The following is a 20,706-nucleotide window of genomic DNA, read 5'->3' on the forward strand; positions in this document are numbered from 1 at the left end:
CAAAAAAAACTTAATACCTAATTTTAGCCTTTTCGGGGGGATATTGAGGCCACAACCATCAAAATATTGAAAATCGGGAGGTACTATTCTATGGGGGCTATATGAAGTCGTAGACTTATACCGACAAGTTTCTGGTGGAAAGTTTAAGACACCCAACGAAGACTAACTACCAAATTTCAGTAATTTCAGTGGGATATTGACTAAATACTAAATTTCCGCAATTTCGGTGTTATCAGAAGCTAAAACTTTCAAAATGTCGAAAATCGGGACGTATAGTTCTATGGGGGCTATGTCAAAACGTGGACCGATATAACCCATGTTCAATACCAAACACTCTAGTATATATCGTCTTAAGATTTTATGCTGCTCAATGCTACAAACGGAATGACAAATTTGATTATAACCTCCATATTATGTGTGGAGGGTATAATAAATAACTCGAAACCACAGTACATCTGCTTAAACGATATTTAATTGATTGGTCATAAAAAAAGGAATACCTAACCTCCCCTTACCATAAACGTCACATACTTCACATTCATTATTTGTATGGTATTTCAAAAACAGATTCATTTAAATAATTTGTTTACGACATTCACCTGTCGCCCTGTACTCGTCATTTGAAAGCATTTGGCTATTATCTGTAAGCCATGGACACTACTGAATTGTATGCATTCCATTTTATATACTTAAACATGGACACATAAATTATGCATGAGACTAACTATGCTGCCCTCCTTTAGTAAGGATAATGTTTTGGAAGTATTCCCGCTAGGCTGTAATCATGGGGGTTACCCCACAACTACTACCGCTACTGCTGTTGTTGCTGCTAATGATGGCCTGACTGTTCGTTCGTTCATTGGGTCATTGTTTTTATGTTTATTTGCTAAGAGTGGTACCAACAACCATAACAAGGACTACTACTAACAGCAACAACAATAACAACACTTCTTAAACAGGCATTGGCTCCATTTGTTGTCGTTTTGTTGCTGGCATTGCCTGAACGACAACAACAACAGCAGCACGAGCAACTACTCTACATTGAAATGTTCATTCATTCATAAAGATTTCGATCTCAAGAGGAGTAGCAATGGGCTGAAACAATAGGTGGGTGAATGAATGTGGCGCAAAACAACTCCCAGTGAATGTACATTAGGGTTATGACTTTTTGACATTTTTCCTCAAAAATGATTTCCTGTAGCAGGGATGAATGAACTTTTGAATATTAATCACTATACTATCGTTTATTCCATTGAAATATAAAAAAAGTTCACGCACAAATCGATTTTAAAAAAATAATTTTTGGAAAAAATATATGAAGTGAAAAAAATTTTTTTTTTCAAAAAATTATTTTTTAATGCACGAATGAATAAATATAAGCCTACTAATAACTATAATAACGTTTATTTCATTCAAATATAAAAAAGTCGCGAAAAAAGTCAATTTGAAAAATTTTAAATTTTTTGTTTTTTGTTAAAAAAGTATTTTTTTGAATAAAAGCGTTTACGACATTTTTACGATTCTCAGAATTGAAGAAAAAGAGTGAGAAATAAATTTTATGTCATTTTAATTATCTCATGTGGCTCTAAAGTTTATTTTCAATTATATATCTGTTTTCAGTGACTTCAAAAAATTTTCCATAATTTTGATAAATTCAAATTTTAAAATCATTTTGTGCGTGAGGTTTTTTCACCGAATCACCTTATAATTAAGATTTTATGTAATCTTATGGCAAAACTCATCACGCTATGATACAAGGGATATGAGGTTGTAAAAAAGTCATAACCCTAATGTACATAGCTGGCAGTATTTGCTGTCTAGATGCTGTTGTTGTTGTTGTTGAAGTTTAAACTCATGCATCTTACTTCAGGTGTTGGTAACAACATTTTTCCAAAACTCTTTAATCCATTGAGGTGTAAAATGTATGCCAGAAGTGTATGATGATGATGATATTGTATGCATGCATGATGCAGCAGGCATGCACGTAGGCAAAGCGGTAACTATTAATCCATTCATGCATCCATGGATAGATGGATACGTGCACAATATTCATCTCTTGGACAATGATAATCGTTCACATAAAAATGTTACTTAACACGGATACCCAGCTCCATTGGGTATCTGATCCCCCACCCCAAAAACAAAACAAATTTTCTTTTATGGCCCAACTCTAGGAGCATGTGCGTGCTAGGCAGGCTGCTGCGTGTGTAGGCAGCTATGTAGTCATGCATATATCCATCCAACCAGCCGAAGGAAGAAAGTTCAAAGTGTAGGCGTTGGTATTTTAGTTTTTTTTTGTTTTATTGCAACTCAGCCTAGTCTTGTAGGCTGTAAATTGACTCCTAGGCAAAAAAGGGGGTTGCACTCCCACATTGATGTTCGGTTGAGATTTGTCTTTCCTTCGTTCGTTGTGCATTGGTATTGGTTGGTAATAAGATAGCATTTTCCTCCTAAGCTCTACATTTTTTCCCATAAAAATTTGTTTGTTTTTAGAAAAAACGACATTTGGGATTTGCGTGCATTTCTCGATAACATGAAACTGCTGCACCAGACATTCGAAAAACACACACAACGTTAACAAAATTTTGCAACTATCGGCATTTGTTTTTATTACCACTTCAACTAGGAATGAATGCACAGAAAAATACAAATTTACAAATAATTTTTTTTGTTTGTTTTCATTTAATTTTACACATTTGAAAGTGATTTGTAAGACGTGTTACGATTTCAATGCTGTTTAAGTTGTTACTTACTTTTCTGAAACACATATAATGGAAATTCATTTACAAAGGAGTAAATATATGGTTTAATGGTTTCACATGCAAAATAAATGAAAAGCTAAACAATGGCCAAAGACGTTGAGTTAACCAAAATTTAGTTCTATATATTGCTGATTTACTTACTTACATAGCTGGGTCATTACACAACATTTGTTCCATAATCCGAACTAAGAAAAGATCTCAAATTCTCTCTGTTTGCTGCTTCACTTTCTGGAATACCGCGACTTTTCATCTCTTCATCCACTTGTTTGTTCCATCTAAGCTTAGGCCTGCCAATTCTGCGTGCACCGCCATGTGACCCGAATTTATACGCCTTTTTAGCGGGTTCACCATCGCTCACTCTTATGATATGACCTAGCCAACACAATCGTTGCATCTCGATACGTTTATCTATACCAGCGTACGTAAAAATACTTTATGAAAAATTTCCAATGGTTTCGTATTTTCCGTAGGAACAAAACGAAACATAACCCACGTCGGCCGAGCTCGCTGTTTAGTTTCGTTTTGTTTACATTCTTGAGTGCGAACAAAACGAATAGCGAAAAGTTCTCAATTCCACAACAACAGATAGAAAACGAAAAAGTTCAAAACACATGAACGATTCAATGAAAGATTCGTTTGGTGGTTGAAAACCATACTTTCAACCATGTATGTTCCAAGTATGTTGATGTTAGCTGATAGGGTTGTGAAGCAATCAATTGTGTGTGTCTGAGTGTGGCATTGATCATTTCGCACAGCAAATGTTTGCCAAAAATTCTTTTTGTTTCGGTGGTGAATGAAACAACTCGGCAAAGCATATCGAAGTACATTTCAGTAATAGCACGGTTTTAGTATTTTTGCATTGAAAAAATTGTGTTTTTGTTTTGTTTTGAGAGCGAAACAATTCAGAGAAACTGAAAAGTTTGGGACTTTGTGTGATTTGGAGTCGTTTTGTTTGTTTGCGTTCATTGATCTATACGGATGTCGTTGTATAGCAGATACAGCTCTTGGTTCATACGACGTCGATATTCACCGTCAACGCAGATTGGTCCATAGATCTTTCTAAGAATTTTTCTCTCAAACACACCAAGGCTTCGGAACCATACATCAGCACGGGTAGTATCAGTGTTTTGTAAAGCGTTGTTTTTGTTTGACGAGATGTGGCTTTTTTCTTAAACTGTTTACTTAAGCCAAAGTAGCCTCTGTTGGCCAATAAAATTCTTCTATTTATTTCACAACTGATGTTGTTTGTTGTGTTTACAGCTGTGCTGAGATAGACGAAGTCTTTTACTACCTCATAATTATAGGAACGTCAACAATTGGGCCGATCTCTATGGACGCGTTGCGTTTCGACACCATCAACTTGGTCTTCTCGTCGTTTACCGCCAGACCGACCCACTTTAGCAGATTCCCTTTCGACTTTTGCAAAGGTATTAGTTACTTCCTTTACCGATCGACATGTGATGTCAATGTCAATGTCATCGGCATATGTAAGTAACATATGGCTGTTTGTATATATTGTGCCACTTCTTTTGACCTTCGCATCTCGTATAACATTTTCCAGCAAAATGTTGAATAAATCACTCGAGAGGCCGTCTCCTTGTCTGAAAGCTCTTTTGGTACTTAACTCTTCGGAGAGGTTCTTTTCTATTTTAACTGAGAACCGAGTATGGGTTAATGTCATTCTACAAAGCCGAATGAGCTTTGCAGGGATACCAAATTCAGACATGGCTTGGAATACCTTTGAATGTAGGGGGCTGTCGCAGGCTGCTATATAATCGACAAAAATGTGGTAGGTGTCGATCTGCATCTCCTGGATCTTCTCCAGGATTTGCCTCAAGGTATATATCTGGTCAATGTTGGATTTGCCAGGTCTAAAGCCGCATTGGTATAATCCAATTATCTTATGGACCATAGGCTTTAGTCGTTCGCATAATATCCCTAACAATATCTTGTAGGCAATAGGGAGAAAACTTTACCCCTATAGTTAGAGTATACAGTCTTATCTCCTTTCTTGTGGACAGGGCACAGGATGATCAGGTTCCAATCGCCGGGTACTCGTTCTTGCTGCAAGACGGTGCTAACTAACTGATGAAAACACCTTATCAGCGTGTCGCCTCCGGTTTTGAACAGCTCGGCAGGTAAGCCATCGGCTACTGCTGCCTTATTATTCTTCAGCCGGCTTATTGCTGTCTTTGCCTTATCTTGGCTGGGCGGTAAACAATCAATACATTCTTCTGGGATTGGATCTGTGGTATTTTCGCCGTCTTCGCTACTATCGTATACCAACAGTTTGGAAAAATGTTCTTTCCATATCCTGAGCACACTATATATATCAGTTACCAAATTACCTTGCTGGTCCCTACAGGAGGATGTGCCTGTACCAAAGCCAGCAGTTTGATGTTTCACACCTTGGTAGAACTTTCGGACTTCATTCTGGCTCCTGTACATCTCGATTTTTTCACACTCCTGCCTTTCCATTTCTCTCTTTTTCCTGCGGAAAATACGTTTCTCTTCTCTCCTTTTCTCCCGATAGCTCTCTCATGCCCTACGCGTTGCTACTGATTGTAGAGCTCAACGGCAGCAGCTCGACACTCCTGGTCATACCATGGATCCCTTGGTGGAGGTCTCTGGTATCCAAGTATAGATTTTGCGGCTGTTGGCATGGAGTGGGCAATATTTTGCCACTGTGCTGATATGTTATCGCGACGAGGAGTACTTTCATTAAGCAATTGTGCTAGTACAGGGTAATATGTCGTGGCTATCTTGTTGTGTTTGCAGCCTACCGATGTCCAAATTCCGCGTTTTATCTGTTCGTGCTTTATTTGCAACATGACAACATGATCAATTTGATTTGATTACTTGTTCTTTGATCTGGAGGCAGCCAGGTGCCCTTATTAATATCGAGAAGATTAAATCTGGTACTGCTAACTACCATGTTTTTTGCAGCTGCAAAGTCTATCAACCTCCCCGACTGTTGGCCAAAGATATTCTCCATTCCAATTTTGGCGTTAAAATCGCCTAGAATAATTTTAAAGTCCTGGGAAGGGCAACGGTCATAAGTTTCTTCTAAGAGCTCGTAAAATATATATTTGGTCTGTTCGTCATTGTCTTCAGTGGGAACATGAGCGCAAATAAAGCTGATGTTAAAGAATTTTGCTTTAATTCGAATTGTGGCGAGTCTTTCATTCTCTGGGGTGAAGCTGGAGACCAGATGTTTTAACCTCCGACCAACTACAAATCCGCAACCAAACTCATGCTTTGTGTCATGGCAGCTATAACACAGTGCGTCACCTTTAGGTGTTGTTGTGACGCCTTCCCCAATCGATCGTATTTCCTGTATGGCAGTAATGTCGGCCTTGTACTTTTCAAGTACATCTGCCAATGCGTAAACTGCACCTTCTCTATAAAGTGTGCGAACATTTCAGGTGCAGATTCGCAGATCATGGTCCTTAAAACGTTTGCAGGGTTCGTCAACTTTAGAGGGGTTTGTTTTTCTTTTCTTTCGTTTTTTCATAGTAGGCTGATTTTTCTATGGGAGGATTACTAACCCGACGCCCAAACCCAAGTTTTTAACGTTCTTATGGGTGAACGAGCGGCACATGTTAGCTTGCTACCTTTAACGGGTGTTAAAGGCACCTCCCCAGGTGACACCACGGGGAGGTCAGTGTCCACTTGAGATGAAAGAGGGACCAATATAAATCCTACGCTTTGTCATGTTAAAGCCGGTCAGGACCATTCCTCGGTGTCTGGCATCCCCTACGTCACCCATACTACTGCTAGCCAGTTATACATATATCCCACATTTTTACCTGTTACTCCTCTTGGGAGTATAGAGCTTCCAAAAAGCATCGCCATCTTACTCGATTAGTTGCCGTTGTTTTTACATCTTCTCATGTAATTTATTTTGTCTTAGTTCGAATTCGTGATCCTTGGGGATTCCGTTCAACCGCCATTCCGGTTATGCTATCCACTCCCTACGTTTAGTCTGTTTTTTGTGTGAGTACCTGGTTCGCTAGGTTCCACAGCTCTTTTTTACTTATAGTATTGTTCCACAATATCCTGCATATAATCCTGAGGCATTTGTTTATGAATACCGGTAGCTTTTGCGTGATGGTGTTAGACAAAAGCCAGGTTTCACTGCCGTATAGCAGAATCAATTTTATACTGGCTTCGGATATTTTAAGATTGGTATTCCGGGCTATATTTGAGCTTCTCCATACAGCTTGCAGTCTTTCGAATGCTGGTCCGGCATTGTTTATCCTATTGATTACGTCCGTTTCTGCACCACCACTCGTTGTTACAGTGCTTCCTAGATAGCAGAAGCTATCGACGTATTCAATTGGTGGCCTGGTAGCATAATGATTTCTGTACTGGTGTTGTAAATTTCCATGGCCTTACTTTTCTTGATGTCAATCTCAAGTCCAACATTGTGAGCCATACTTCCAGGACTTCATGTTGGAGAGAGAAGACGAATATCATCCGCATAATCTAAGCCTTCAATTGTCGTGAGAGACTTCTTGTTATGCCTCTCTCTGAGAGCAGACTTCATTCATTATTTCATCTAATACCATTGTGAACAGTAGGGGTGACAAAGGGCATCCTTGCTTCACTGCCGCGTTGGTGAGAAACGATTGACTTATGTTCCCGTTGCAAAGAACTAAAAGTTCTGAATCTTCGTGCTTCGCACTTATTCTTCGGATTATTTTCTGGGGTACACCCTTATTGCTCAATGCTTACTATATTGATGCATAACTTCCTCAATCTCGTATCCTAAAAAATCAATTTTTTAGGAGTGATAAAACACGACCATTCTTGGATACATCGAGGTTTTAGAAAATGTTTAAATACAAATATTAGGGAATTAGATGTACTCAACTTTCTAATAATTGCAATTAAACCTCTTCCAAACCCCCGATGTATCCAAAAATGATCGTTATTTTATCTCTCCTCAATAATTTTATTTTTTGGGATACGAGGTTGAGGAAGTAAGGCTTCGATATGGCATTTCGTCTGATGGTGTCGAAGGCTTTGGGGGCTACGCCATTCTATAGATTTTTCTAGTATGACTCGTAGGATGTTGGCCTGGTCTACATAACGTCCATTTGGTCTGACGTCAGCTTGTTCATATCTCATAATATTGTATGCTTTCCTTTGAATTCGTTTTTGTATTATTACTGCTGGAATTGCTTATATGGTGGTGAGCAGGTTTATTACTCTCCAGCTGTCGCAATCTTACATGTCACCATTTTTTTGGATTACTTCACAACGATGCCTTTCTTCCACGTTAGAGGCAGTCTTTCTTCCTTCCAAGCTAATATGATTTGAGGTCGAACTAACTCAGCTGCGGTTCTGTTGTCGGTTTGTAGAACTTCCGCCAGTAAACCATCTTCTCCTGCTACCGTGTTACTTTTTAGTTGTTCTATTGCTTATTTTATTTCATTCATATAAAAAGTCCATTGGACTGCTCCTGTACATTTCGTTATTTTCAGTGTCATTTCTGACGTTACTAATTTCTTCGAAATGTTCTCCCCATCTTTAAGTTTTTTTATTTTCAACGAAAAAGTACAATTTTATTACTTTCTGAGTTACTACCCTTTTGTTGAAAAGGTGCGATATGGAGTTTACCCGCCTTTGTCATAAATCTGACGATATAAGAAATCCTGTATCTGGTTTGCATTTGTTTGAATATTAAATCTACACTAAATTTTTACTCTTGCGAAGTCATTTTTATTTGAATAACTACAAGTTCACACACATCCTTTCATATGCAAATATCTGCATAAACACATGAATTTGTCATGCAATATTGTGTGCTTTTCTTTTGGTATCTATACCGGAGATTAGTATTTATTTCCTTTTAGCTGCCTACAATCCTTTTATTCTATGTTCTTATCATCTGAGGGATACGTGAAAATATTATTCGCATGTGACATGTCAGGCCACTAACTTTTACTACTATTCAAGCCTAACACAGGAGACAAACTAGTTCATGTATGTACTTGTTGTACATTTCAAAACTATTTGTTTTATTAAAAAGAAGGCATTCCTTTCGATGTTATGTATTTCGTTCTTGTTCTTCGCTTTTTTTTTCTATTTCAAGGAGAATTCAATTAGATTCAAATGTAAGACAATGTATTTGATGGCACATCTCGGGCTATTACAATGTACACAACAACAACAACGACTTTATGTATGACACACGGCAATGTAATGACATGTTTGACAGTTAAAGCTATCATTTGACCTGCTTTCTGTCTTCTTTTAGTACAACTTTAATTGATCCGTAAAGGGGGCAGGTTAGACTGTTGGGGGAAGAAACAAATTAAATCCATCATAGTTTGTGCGGAAAGTAATAGCCTACGTAATTCAATGGATTATCGATTTGTGATAGCTTGACATATTGACTGACTGTTATAAAGGGTAAAGGTATCGAAATGCAAGTTATTTTATGTAATCCATATTGGAAGTAGGGAAAATCGTAAAACAGACGTTACTTCTTTCAAATTCAAAACAGAGGAGTTTTAGTTTCTCCTCAAATACACTTATCAAAATCATACATTTGGTGGTGTGGGTTCGCAGGGAGACTTTTCTGTTTATGATTGGAGAACACAATATAGACTATTTTTGTAAATATAGGATGTTTTTGTGAATAGAATGCTAGAGCTCCAATCATCAGATATGCGCTCCTAAAGGCCGATAACTCTACTCAGTTGATGCAAATAGCTTCGGGTTTGAACAGCTTGGCAATCAAACGTCTGCTGATGCAACAAAATAATATGTCATTGATTAATTGACTATATAAAATGCTATCTAAACAGATGGGTTCACCCGTTGGGAAATCTGAAAGAGTAAAGGATCAGTTATGCTAATAAAGAATCTTTGATTTATAATCTGAAGTTATAACTGATTTCCAACAGTACCGAGTTTTTATGCATTTATGCTAACGAGTGTATATGTGCAAAACTGCCAATTATTTCATATTCCATTTCCAAAAAATTGAATTTTTTCTTTTCGCGCTACATTAACGATTTTTGGTACATAGGTTAAGAAAAAATTCCCCAGTACAAATCCGCTCGCGAGCAAATTTTTGGTTGTTGCGGACAAATGTTATCGCGGTTTTACTTCTGCTTTTAAGAAAAAATTATTATAAAAACGCTAATTATTTTATTGAGCACAATTGTCACTAAAAAGTTATCACGAAGTGACGTCATTAAGTAGATTGCATAATATTTGTAAAATGTTTCTCAGCATTCGCGGAATTTACAAAAAATTGAAAAAATTTTAAATGTAATCCGAATTTTTTGAAAATATAGGTCCATTTACCCGTCAAAAATTACGAAAAAAGTAACAGTTTTAAATAAAGACTTCACGGGGAATCAAATGAGACCAAACTTATAATCATCGGGATAGTAGTTAGGATATTATAGCCAAAATAAGCACATATTTGTGTTACAAAAAACTAATTTTGGTTTGGAATAATGGTTTTCACATGCATTCTAGAGTCGAAAATATTGGAAAAATTCTATAGGAGTACTTCTTTTATTTTTCTTGAAACTCCCAAGGAAATGGGCGGATTTTGCTTTATCTACATTCACATAGAAGGTTTCCCATTGAGGAATGTTATCGGATTGTTGAAATAAGTCAGTAGACTTCTTAAACGGAAATATAATTCAAATAAACCGCTTTAACTTATATGCATTATTAAAATATGTGTAAATCGCGTAATTATCAAAATCGTTTTGTCCGCATGTGATTTTCATGTACAGCAAGACCATATCTTTTAATTTGTATATATTTTTCGAAATATAATTTGGACGCTAAGATGTAGCATCGGCTGCATCTTAGCATTAAAAAACCTATAAAACATCGCTAATTTGCTCAAAGTTCATACAATTTCGTTCCGCATCCGGTTTTAGTGTCACCATGAAAATCTGCATCGATATATACCTATTTCAAGGCAATCAGTCAAGAACCGTGGATGTAGCATCACACACTATTTGTGGGATAAAATGAATGTAGTTCCCTTATCAGTGAAGTTTTTAAATCTATGTTTCCGCAAAAAGGTAGATGCTGTACTAGTTTTTTCATAGTAGTGCAAGCGGCCGACAGAATACGCGATAAAATGCGCGATATTTTCAAAAACAATATTAGGTGATTTTCCTACCTTGGAATTTCTCCTATCTCGCGTTTTAGTAGATGGATTTTAACGAATAATGATTTATTAGATCCGCAACGTAAAAATCCAAAATTTGCAATTATGCACTAGTAAATCGAATGCCAATTGTACAAATTAGACCCGAAATATATGATTTTTAGAAATTTGTTCGCACAAAATTTTCGTATTTGGATACAGATTTCTCTGAAGCTGTGTAGGCTACATTCACGACACATATATCAAATAAATCAGAATCGTGAGTTCTTCATTCCTATATATGATTTTTTGAAAAACCTGTTTGCGGAACGAAATTATAAGAAAATTTCAAAAAACACTTAAAATCTGGCTTCAAAATGTCAGCATCATTTAATGGTAGACGCAGATCAAATTTTGAGAAGTTATACACTAGTGAGATGATCCTTATTTAGTTGCCTTCTACTTTTACTTTAACGGGAAAATCGTGAAAAATGTGGTTTAATCACAAATCGAGAGAAAACAAAAAAAGACACATTGGCTTCAACCCATTTTTACCCATTTTTTAACATAAATATAGCCACAGCTTCCACGCAAATCAACTTTGAAAGCCAATATTTTTTGCCAAGTCTAAAAACATTTCATTTTATCCAAAAGCACGTAAATTGTACAATATACAACCACTATTCGCGAGTTATAAACGGGTTAACCTTGGCTTCAACGATGTTAAATTTTCAATAATATTGCCCATATACACTTTCATACGGGCAAAATGTGCCTCATCGAAATAATGATTTTAGACCCCAAGTATGTTTGGACGAAATCCGTTTCAGACAATTTGGAGTCGATTTAGCAATGTCCGTCCGTCTGTCTGTCTGGTGCGCACGATAACTCTCAAATGGATGAACCGATTTGGCTTTCGTAATATTTTTAAGGGAGTAACCGATTGTATGTTTGGACGAAATCCGTTTCAGCATACTTTGCACATCGTGAAATTTCTACCAGACTTAGATGAGGTTTTAGTATTGACTCAATCGGTCCACTCCTTCGGGTACCTTCCACACAAAGTTTCGGAAAAGTTCAGTTTAGGGCCTGCTCTCGAATCGTTTTGATTTTTGTTGTAACAACTTGTATTCACGGCCCCGCATACGATACGTCCATACTTCCTGAGAAAATAGCCTGAATGATGCAAAAAATTCTATGACACCGGGTACCTATCGCACAAAATTACGGATAAGTTCACTTTAAGACCTGCTCTCGAATCACTGTTATTTTTTTGAAGCAGCTTGCATTCGCTGCCTCCGATACGACGGTAAAAGTTTTTTTTCAGGGGCAAGTCCATACTTCTTTAGAAAACAGCTGGAGAGCACGATAATTGTCGAACTAACCGACGTGATCCAAAATTTGGCCTTCCTCATATTTTGTCATACTTTCAGTTCGAAGATAGGCAATACCTAACAAAACAATGAAAAGACCATAAGTACATTCGATCTTACCGTTGAAGAAAGTTTCAATTCACATAGACTGAGGGCATATCTCTGTCGGCAAAGCCGACTGATACTTTTTTACTTGTTTTTTTTTTTTGACTAGATATGACTTTTTTGCTGCTATGACTTAAGATGTACATTGAAAAATCAAGAAACCACCGAAGTCCTACATTTTAACCATTATGCTACGTTTCACGTGTGGTAAAGTTCGGTCAACCGCCATATTAGAATGTTGTTTTTGGTGGGTGGACTTGGAAACTAGCATTTATGCGTAAATCATTCGAATATTCCAAACTTTTCCTATAGTCCGACCGGCTGGTAACCCTATTTTTCTTCACCGGGGTGTAGCTGGAGACCAGATGTCTTACCCTCCGAATAACTACACCAAGACCGATTTGCGTCGTTTCACTTTGCGTTGTTTTCGAAGTTGCTTAGTTAATACCTATTTTCACTATGCGTCGTTCGATGTTGCGTTGTTTTAGGTTTGAGTGCCTAATTTTTATACCCTAGCAAAATGTGCCTCATCGAAATAATGGTTTTAGACCCAAAGTATGCTTGGAGGAAATGTGTTTCAGACAATTTGGAGTTGATTTAGCCATGTCCGTCTGGCTGGATCGCACGATAACTCTCGAACGGATTAACCGATTCGGTCCAAATTATCGCAATATTTTGTCCAAACTTAGTTTAAGTTCAAAGATGGGTTATATCGATTCACTCCTTCCGGTAGCTCCCCCACAAAAGTTCGAAAATGTTCGGAAAATTTGTGAGCACGATAACTCTTGAAGGGAGTAACCGATTTGGTTCATACTTTGCACATTGTTACATTTCTACCAGGCTTAAATGAGGTTGCAATATGGACTCAATCGGTCCACTCCTTCGGGTACCTCCCACACACAATTTCGGAAAAGTTTAGTTTGGGACCGGCTCTCGAATCGCTTTGATTTTTGTTGTAGCAACTTGTATTCACTGCCTCAATTACGACAGTAAAAGATTTTTTCAGGGGCAAGTCCATACTTCCAGAGAAAATAGCCTGAAAGGTAAAAAAACCCCTATGACACCGTTTGTAGTGGTTGGAGCGCAAGATAACTCTCGAACGGATCTGCCAATTCTGTCCAAAATGCGGCCTTCGTAATATTTTGCGCAAACTTAGTTTAAGTTCGAAGATAAGCCATATCGGTCCACTCCTTCAGGTACCTCCCCCACAAAAGTTCAAAAATGTTCAAACAAATTGTGCGCACGATAACTCTTGATGAGAGTGACCGATTTGGTCCATACTTTACACATCCTAATATATCTACTAGATATAGATCAAGTTCGAGTATGGACTATATTTGTCCACTGCTTCGGGTACCTCCCACCCAAATTTTTTGGATAAATTCACTTTAAGACCTGCTCTCGAATCACTTTGCTTTTATTGAAGCAACTTGCATTCGCTGACTCAATTATGACAGTAAAAGTTTTTTCAGGGGCAAGTCCATACTTCTTGAGAAAACAGCCCGAAAGTTGTAAAAGACCCCTATGGCACCATATGCAGTGGCTGGAGAGCTCGAACCGAATACTGCGTTCGTCCACACTTTGGATATTGTAATATTTCTTAGAATATTAGATGAAATTCGAAGATGGTGCTTGTAGGTCCACTCCTTCCGGTACTTCCCCCACAAAAGTTGGAAAATATTCGCTAAAATGGTACGCGCGATATGTCATAGACGTAGCAACCGATTTGGTCCAGACGTTGAATCTTTAAATATTGTCGAAACTTAGTTCTATAACAAATGTTCAACATTTTTGTGTGGTTAACGGTCTGTTCGAGGATCCTTTGGACAGTTACCAAAGGTTTTCCTAGTGGCCCTTTTTACAGCGACATTATGTTTTTCGTAGGCTAGTATGGTAAAAAAATCCTATCTATCGATATCTCCGCAAATATTTTAGCTTTAGTCCTATCCATATTTTTGTTGGTTCATACGCCCAAAATTTTGAAAAATACATACGTTTTTTTGGGGAAAGAAATATTTCGATCCACACTATGTAACACTGAAAATGCAAACTACTTCTAGTATGCATTTTTTGAAAGTACATATTTAGACTACAAAAACCCTAGTAGGGTTTTGTCCTGTTAGATCCAGTTCGGATTTTATGGCCTCATCTAAACCGGGCTAAATCTGCACTTTTTTGCATTTATCAGGCCTTTATCTCAGAAATGAATATGAATTCGGCCTTCCTGTCTTTAGCAATATTGTAGCCGTAAACTAGTAGAACTAATCTTTCGAAACAACCACATAAGACAAACTCCATCTAGGGCATCAAATCTATAAAATATAGAAAATTTTACATAATTGCTGAAATTCTGGTCAGTATCGGCTAAACTATTGGGAGTTGAACCAAGTAACCTTTTGCAAAAATCTTCCAAATAAAGTTCTCAACAATTCTTTACAACATTCTGAAACTCCAAAATGCTTACTTCATGTTGTTTCAGCGGTATTTTGCATCATATTTCTTAGAACACGTATTTCAAACACAGTTCACACCAAAAGTTAATTCTCGCATTTCGGATTTCACTACATTATTTACATTTTTATTGAATCGTCGTTGAAAAATGTACTGAAAACAACTGCATAGAGGAATTTTACAACAATGACATGTTCTAAAGTGTATTACATTCCAGGGAATATTTTTCTAAAAGAACATTTTCAGAAAAAATTAACGGTTTTGGAGATACGGTGCGAAATGTATAAAAATTGTGGAATTTGTGCATATATTTTGAAATTTGAGGCAATAAATGTAATTTTTCGAGTTCATTATTTCTCCAAATATTTTATTCTTGTCCTTATCTACAAATTTGCTTCAGAGGCCAGACGAAGATTCGCATTGATTTCAGAGATATAGACCCGAATTTCTTTAAAACTCAATATTTAACCATCTTTAAATGGGACCATAAAATCCGAGTTGAATCTGACACAACAAAACCCAACTAGGATTTCTTGTCGTTTGGGTCTTTACTTTCAAAAAATCCTCAGTTCGAATTGTTTGCACAAGATCACTTTAAAAATTTTGCACAGTGATGTCTCTGTCGGCAAAGCCGACTGATACTTTTATACTTGTTTTTATACCATCAACCATAGTATGGAGGGTATATTAAGTTTGTTTTTCCGTTTGAAACGCACTGAAATATTCATTGGCGGCCCATACGCTGATTTAGCCATGTCCGTCTTTTCGTCCGTCTCTTTGTTGTAATCACCCTACCTTCCTATTCATTTGAGATAAAGGGCTGAAATTTTGTACACGTATGTACAAAACTTAGATCAAGTTCGATAATGGGCTCCATCAGTCCACGTTTCAGTATAGCCCTCATATAACGGTACCGCCCGATTTCAGTTATTTTTATACCCTCAGCCTTTAGGCTATGAAGGGTATATACACTTTCATACGGGCAAAATGTGCCTCATCGAAATAATGGTTTTAGACCCCAAGTATGTTTGGACGAAATGTGTTTCAGACAATTTGGAGTCGATTGAGCAATGTTCGTCCGTCTGTCTGTCTGTCTGTCTGGCTGGCTGGAGCGCACGATAACTCTCGAAGGGATGAACCGATTCGGTTCAAATTTTGGCTTTCGTAATATTTTGCACAAACTTAGTTTAAGTTCGAAGATGAGCTATATCGGTCCACTCCATCCGGTACCTCCCCCACAAAAGTTCGAAAATGTTCGATAAATTTGTGCGCGATAACTCTTGAAGGGAGTAACCGATATGGTCCATACTTTGCCCATCGTGGAGCGTGTACCAGACTTAGATCAGGTTTTAATATGGACTCAATTGGTCCACTCCGTCGGGTACCTCCCACACAAAAATTTGGAAAAGTTCAGTTTAGGACCATCTCTCGAATCGCTTTGATTTTTGCTTTAGCAACTTGTATTCACTGCCCTCCATACGACGGTATAAGTTTCATCAGGGGCAAGTCCATACTTCCTGAGAAAATAGCCTGAAAGTTGCAAAAAACCCCTATGACACCGTGTGAGGAGGTTGGAGGGCAAAATAACTCTCGAACAGGTCTGCCGATTCGGTCCAAAGTTTGGTCTTAGTAATATTTTGTCCAAACATAGTTTAAGTTCGAAGATAAGCCATATCGGTCCACTCCTTCAGGTACCTCCCCCACAAAAGTTCAAAAATGTTCGGTAAAATTGTGCGTACGATAACTCTTGAAGAGAGTGGCCGAATTGGACCATACTTTACACATCTTAATATATCTACCAGATATAGATCAGGTTCAAATATGGACTATATTTGTCCACTCCATTCGGTACCTCCCACACAAAATTTCGCATACATGTTCACTTTAAGACCTGCTTTCGAATCACTTTGATTTTTGTTGAAGCAACTTGCATTCGCTGCCTCAATTGCGATGGTAAAAGTTGTTTCAGGGGCAAGTCCATACTTCTTGAGCAAACAGCCCGAAGAGTGTAAAAATCTCCTATAGCACCATATGTGGTGGCTGGAGACCCACTTCAATAACTGTCAATGTCGATCCATTCCTTTTAGTATCTCTTCCGCTAAACTTTTGATCTTTAATCCTAATCAAAATTTTTGTCGGTTCAAACGCCCAAAATTTTTAAAACCCCCTAGATACATACGTATTTTGGGAAAAATTGTTTCAATATACACAGGCTGAGGGTATATCTCTGTCGGCAAAGCCGACTGATACTTTTTTACTTTTTTCCTCTTTCAAATGCAATTTGTTTTGTACAAAGTTGAATTTTTTGTTCAAATCTTTGTATGGCTTTCATGACAAACGCTTAGCGTAGCCGTTGAAATTTATGAGTTTGGTTCTGAACACTAACACGACGTGACAGGTGTGTTCGTTTACTCAACAATTTGTACAAGTTCAGTAACTTCTTGTAATCGGCTAAGGTCTTTTGCATTGTACTGTAGAGTAAACGAACAACATCCAGTAACAATTTGTACAAATTTTGAGTAAACGAACACACATATTAAAATATGGTATGTTTACAGACAATTTGCTGAATTGTCGCAAAGATTTGCTGATATAGATTTTACTATTTTTGTCGCAGGTTGCGACCAGTGTGCGCTGGCGCTGGATAACACTCGAACGGATCAATCGATTCGATCTAAAATTTGGCTATCGTAATATTTTGTCCATACTTAGTTTAAGTTCGAAGATGGGTTATATCGGTCCACTCCTTCCGGTACCTCCCCCACAAAAGTTCGAAAATGTTCTGAAAATTTGTACGTACGATAACTCTTGAAGGCCACTCCTTCGGGTACCTCCCACACAAAATTTGGGATAAGTTCAGTTTAGGACCTGCTCTCGAATCGCTTTGATTTTTGTTTTAGCAACTTGTATTCACTGCCCCCTATACGACGGTACAAGTTTCATCAGGGGTAAGTCCACACTTCCTGAGAAAATAGCCCCAAAGTTGCAAAAAACCCTGTGACACCGTGTGAGGTGGTTGGAGCGCAAGATAACTCTCGAACGGATCTGCCGATTCTGTCCAAAATTTGGTCTTAGTAATATTTTGTCCAAACATAGTTTAAGTTCGAAGATAAGCCATATCGGTCCACTCCTTCAGGTACTTCCCCCACAAAATTTCGGAAAAGTTCACTTCAAGACCTGCAATCGAATCACGTTGATTTTTGGTGAAGCAACTTGCATTCGCTGCCTCAATTACGATGGTAACATTTTTATCAGGGGCAAGTCCAACTCCTTGAGCAAACAGCCTGAAGGGTGTAAAAACCCCCTATGGCACCATATGTAGTGGTTGGAGATCCACTTTCATAATGGTCAATGTCGATCTATTCCTTTAAGTATCTCCTCCGCAATACGTTTGATCTTTAATCCTAATCAACATTTTTGTCGGTTCATACATCCAAAATTTTTAAAAACCCCTAAATACATACGTTTTTTGGGAAAATTTTTTCAATATACACAGGCTGAGGGTATATCTCTGTCAGCAAAGCTGACTGATACTTTTTTACTTGTTACTTTTTAGCTATAATTTCAGACCGAATTTGCTATAATTTTGTATTTAGTGTTCCCAGTGATGTAGAAACATATCCGCCAAAAATTATGAACATATCGCTCATTACCTCAAAGAGTGGCATAACTCAAAAAATGGGTTTTTTGAGTTAGCAATTTCTATTTTTTCTACGACTTCTAGTTTATCTTGTGTCAAATTTTCAAGTTGATATCTCTAAAACTCAACGAGTTACAGCTTATTTTCTAGGAGTTTGGCGTAAATCATCAAAAAAGTTTTTTTGCATTTATGAAGCACTAAAACACTTCAAGTCGTGCTTGATCTTGAACAGAAATTTAGCACTGATATCTGGCTAGTTCTCTGCAAAATATGGTCCAACTAGTTATTTTAGTTTTTTTGTAATAATATTTTTAAGTTGGGAAGTCAAATTTCAATCGACAACTTAAACCCCATTTTCTCGAAACTTGATTTTTGAAATGTGTCACTCTTTGAGTAAATGAGATATATGTCCACGTTTTGGTATAGCCCTCATACTAGTTTGCCCCCAACTTCAGGTATTTGACTGTTTTAGCTACATTTTCTGGCCGAATTACACCAAAATAACTGTAATTTATCATTTGGGGTTCCTATATGTTCAAGTAATTCTTCCACCTAACATGATGGGCATAAGAAAAAATAGCGATTTTTTACCCTGAAACCTATCTCCGAACTTTATATGGGTTTCATAGCTTAACGTCGTTTCATTTCGAGTCGTGTTTTGCTGTACAAATTTACAACCAAACTCATGCTTTGTGTCATGGCAGCTAGAAAACAGTGCGTCATCTTTTGACGCCTTTCGAATCCTTCATATTAGATGTCGATCTTGCACAGTCAAGGATTATTACGAAAATACAACAGATTCATCAGCAGTACAAGATATTGTCGATGCAGTACCTAAGTGGATACTATTACCATATGCAAGTTGTAGATAGGTTTCACAAAGTCTAAAGGTACATTTGTGAATCCCAATTCATCGGATCTATCTGGCAGGCTTGAATAGCAATTACACTGATGCGGCTATTCAAACAGTACAACGATAAACATACATACTGTGAATTCCCTATTCAATGCAGCATAAGAACACCTGTTGTCAAGGCAGACGGGAGTAGAGTTAGCTCCGTTAATATCAGGACAGTACAACCGCCTCAACTCGTATAGGATCAATTCAGACCCAACACATGCTCTACATGTAGACTAGGAATGGTCAGTTATGGATTGCAGAAGATTATAGTTTAAGCACAGGGGAACCAAACATATTTGAGTTGCTCTAACAACTAGCGGTTTACTTGCCGCCGCGAAATTGACCAGCCTTTTGAAATTATCAGATTTTACATAAAAAGAACTGAACTTGACGAACTTGGGCTTGGATTTTCCCTTCCTATTTTAGCAATTGAACAATTTAAATGTCATGGAATGGGAAGCAGTATTATGGTAGTAAAACCCCTATGGCATCGTGTGTAGTGGCTGGAGCGCACTATAACTCTCGAACTGATCAACCGATTTGGTCCAAAGTTTGTCGTTCGATCCGAACTTAGTTTAAGTTCGAATGTGGGCAAAATCGGTCCAAAACTTCCGGTACCTTCCCGCCAAAAATTAAAAATTTCATTAAAATTGTCCAAAATTTGGATCTCCTAATATTTTGTCCAAATGTAGTTTAACTCAATATCGGTCTCTTCCTTAGGGTACCTCCGAAAAGAAATGACTCCCAAAATAAGATCCACTACCAAAATGGACTATGTCGATCAATTTCTTTAAGTACCCCCTCCGCAGCATATTTAAGCATTAATCCTATTCCATATTTTTGTCGGCAAGGTCAAATGTCTAAAAAGGGCCACAAAATACTGAAACCTTCCTTAATTAATACCTAATTTTGGGGAAAAGGATTTTGGGTCTGTAGCCAGTATTCGATCTATCCGTAGATTAAAGTTTCAATTCACATAGGCTGAGGGTATATCTATGTCGTTAATTCTTAAATAAACCCAAAACCCAACCTTATGTCCCCGTCGTTTGTGTTCTTTACACCGATGATCTCCTTTCTAACTTCTTCTAAGGCCACAATGCCAGCTTTTTAGGACATCCGCCATAGCTAATAATCCGTCTCCTTGGTTCCATACCACGACGATTCCCAAACTCATTGTTTATCGTCCTTCTGGATGTGCTGCCCCATCTTAGTTTTCAATCGTTAACGGGTGTTAGTGTCTAGTTGAGAGGAACTGGTCTTTGTCATATTAATGCCAATGAGGATCGTTACTCAGGATCATTAACCCCTATGTCAAAAGACACTTCAAAAAAGTCTTTATAAAA

At 37.6% G+C, this 20,706-nt stretch overlaps 1 protein-coding gene across 5 annotated transcripts in view; it reads left to right on the forward strand.

Annotated features, from left to right (window-relative positions):
• The window catches only part of brp (ELKS/RAB6-interacting/CAST family member bruchpilot), a 414,951-nt gene that overhangs the window by 63,818 nt on the left and 330,427 nt on the right, over window positions 1–20,706 (forward strand). The window lies entirely within an intron of this gene.

This window comes from Musca autumnalis, unplaced genomic scaffold (genome assembly GCF_047663935.1).
Source record: "Musca autumnalis isolate F117 unplaced genomic scaffold, ASM4766393v1 scaffold_5, whole genome shotgun sequence".
Taxonomy (NCBI): domain Eukaryota; kingdom Metazoa; phylum Arthropoda; class Insecta; order Diptera; family Muscidae; genus Musca; species Musca autumnalis.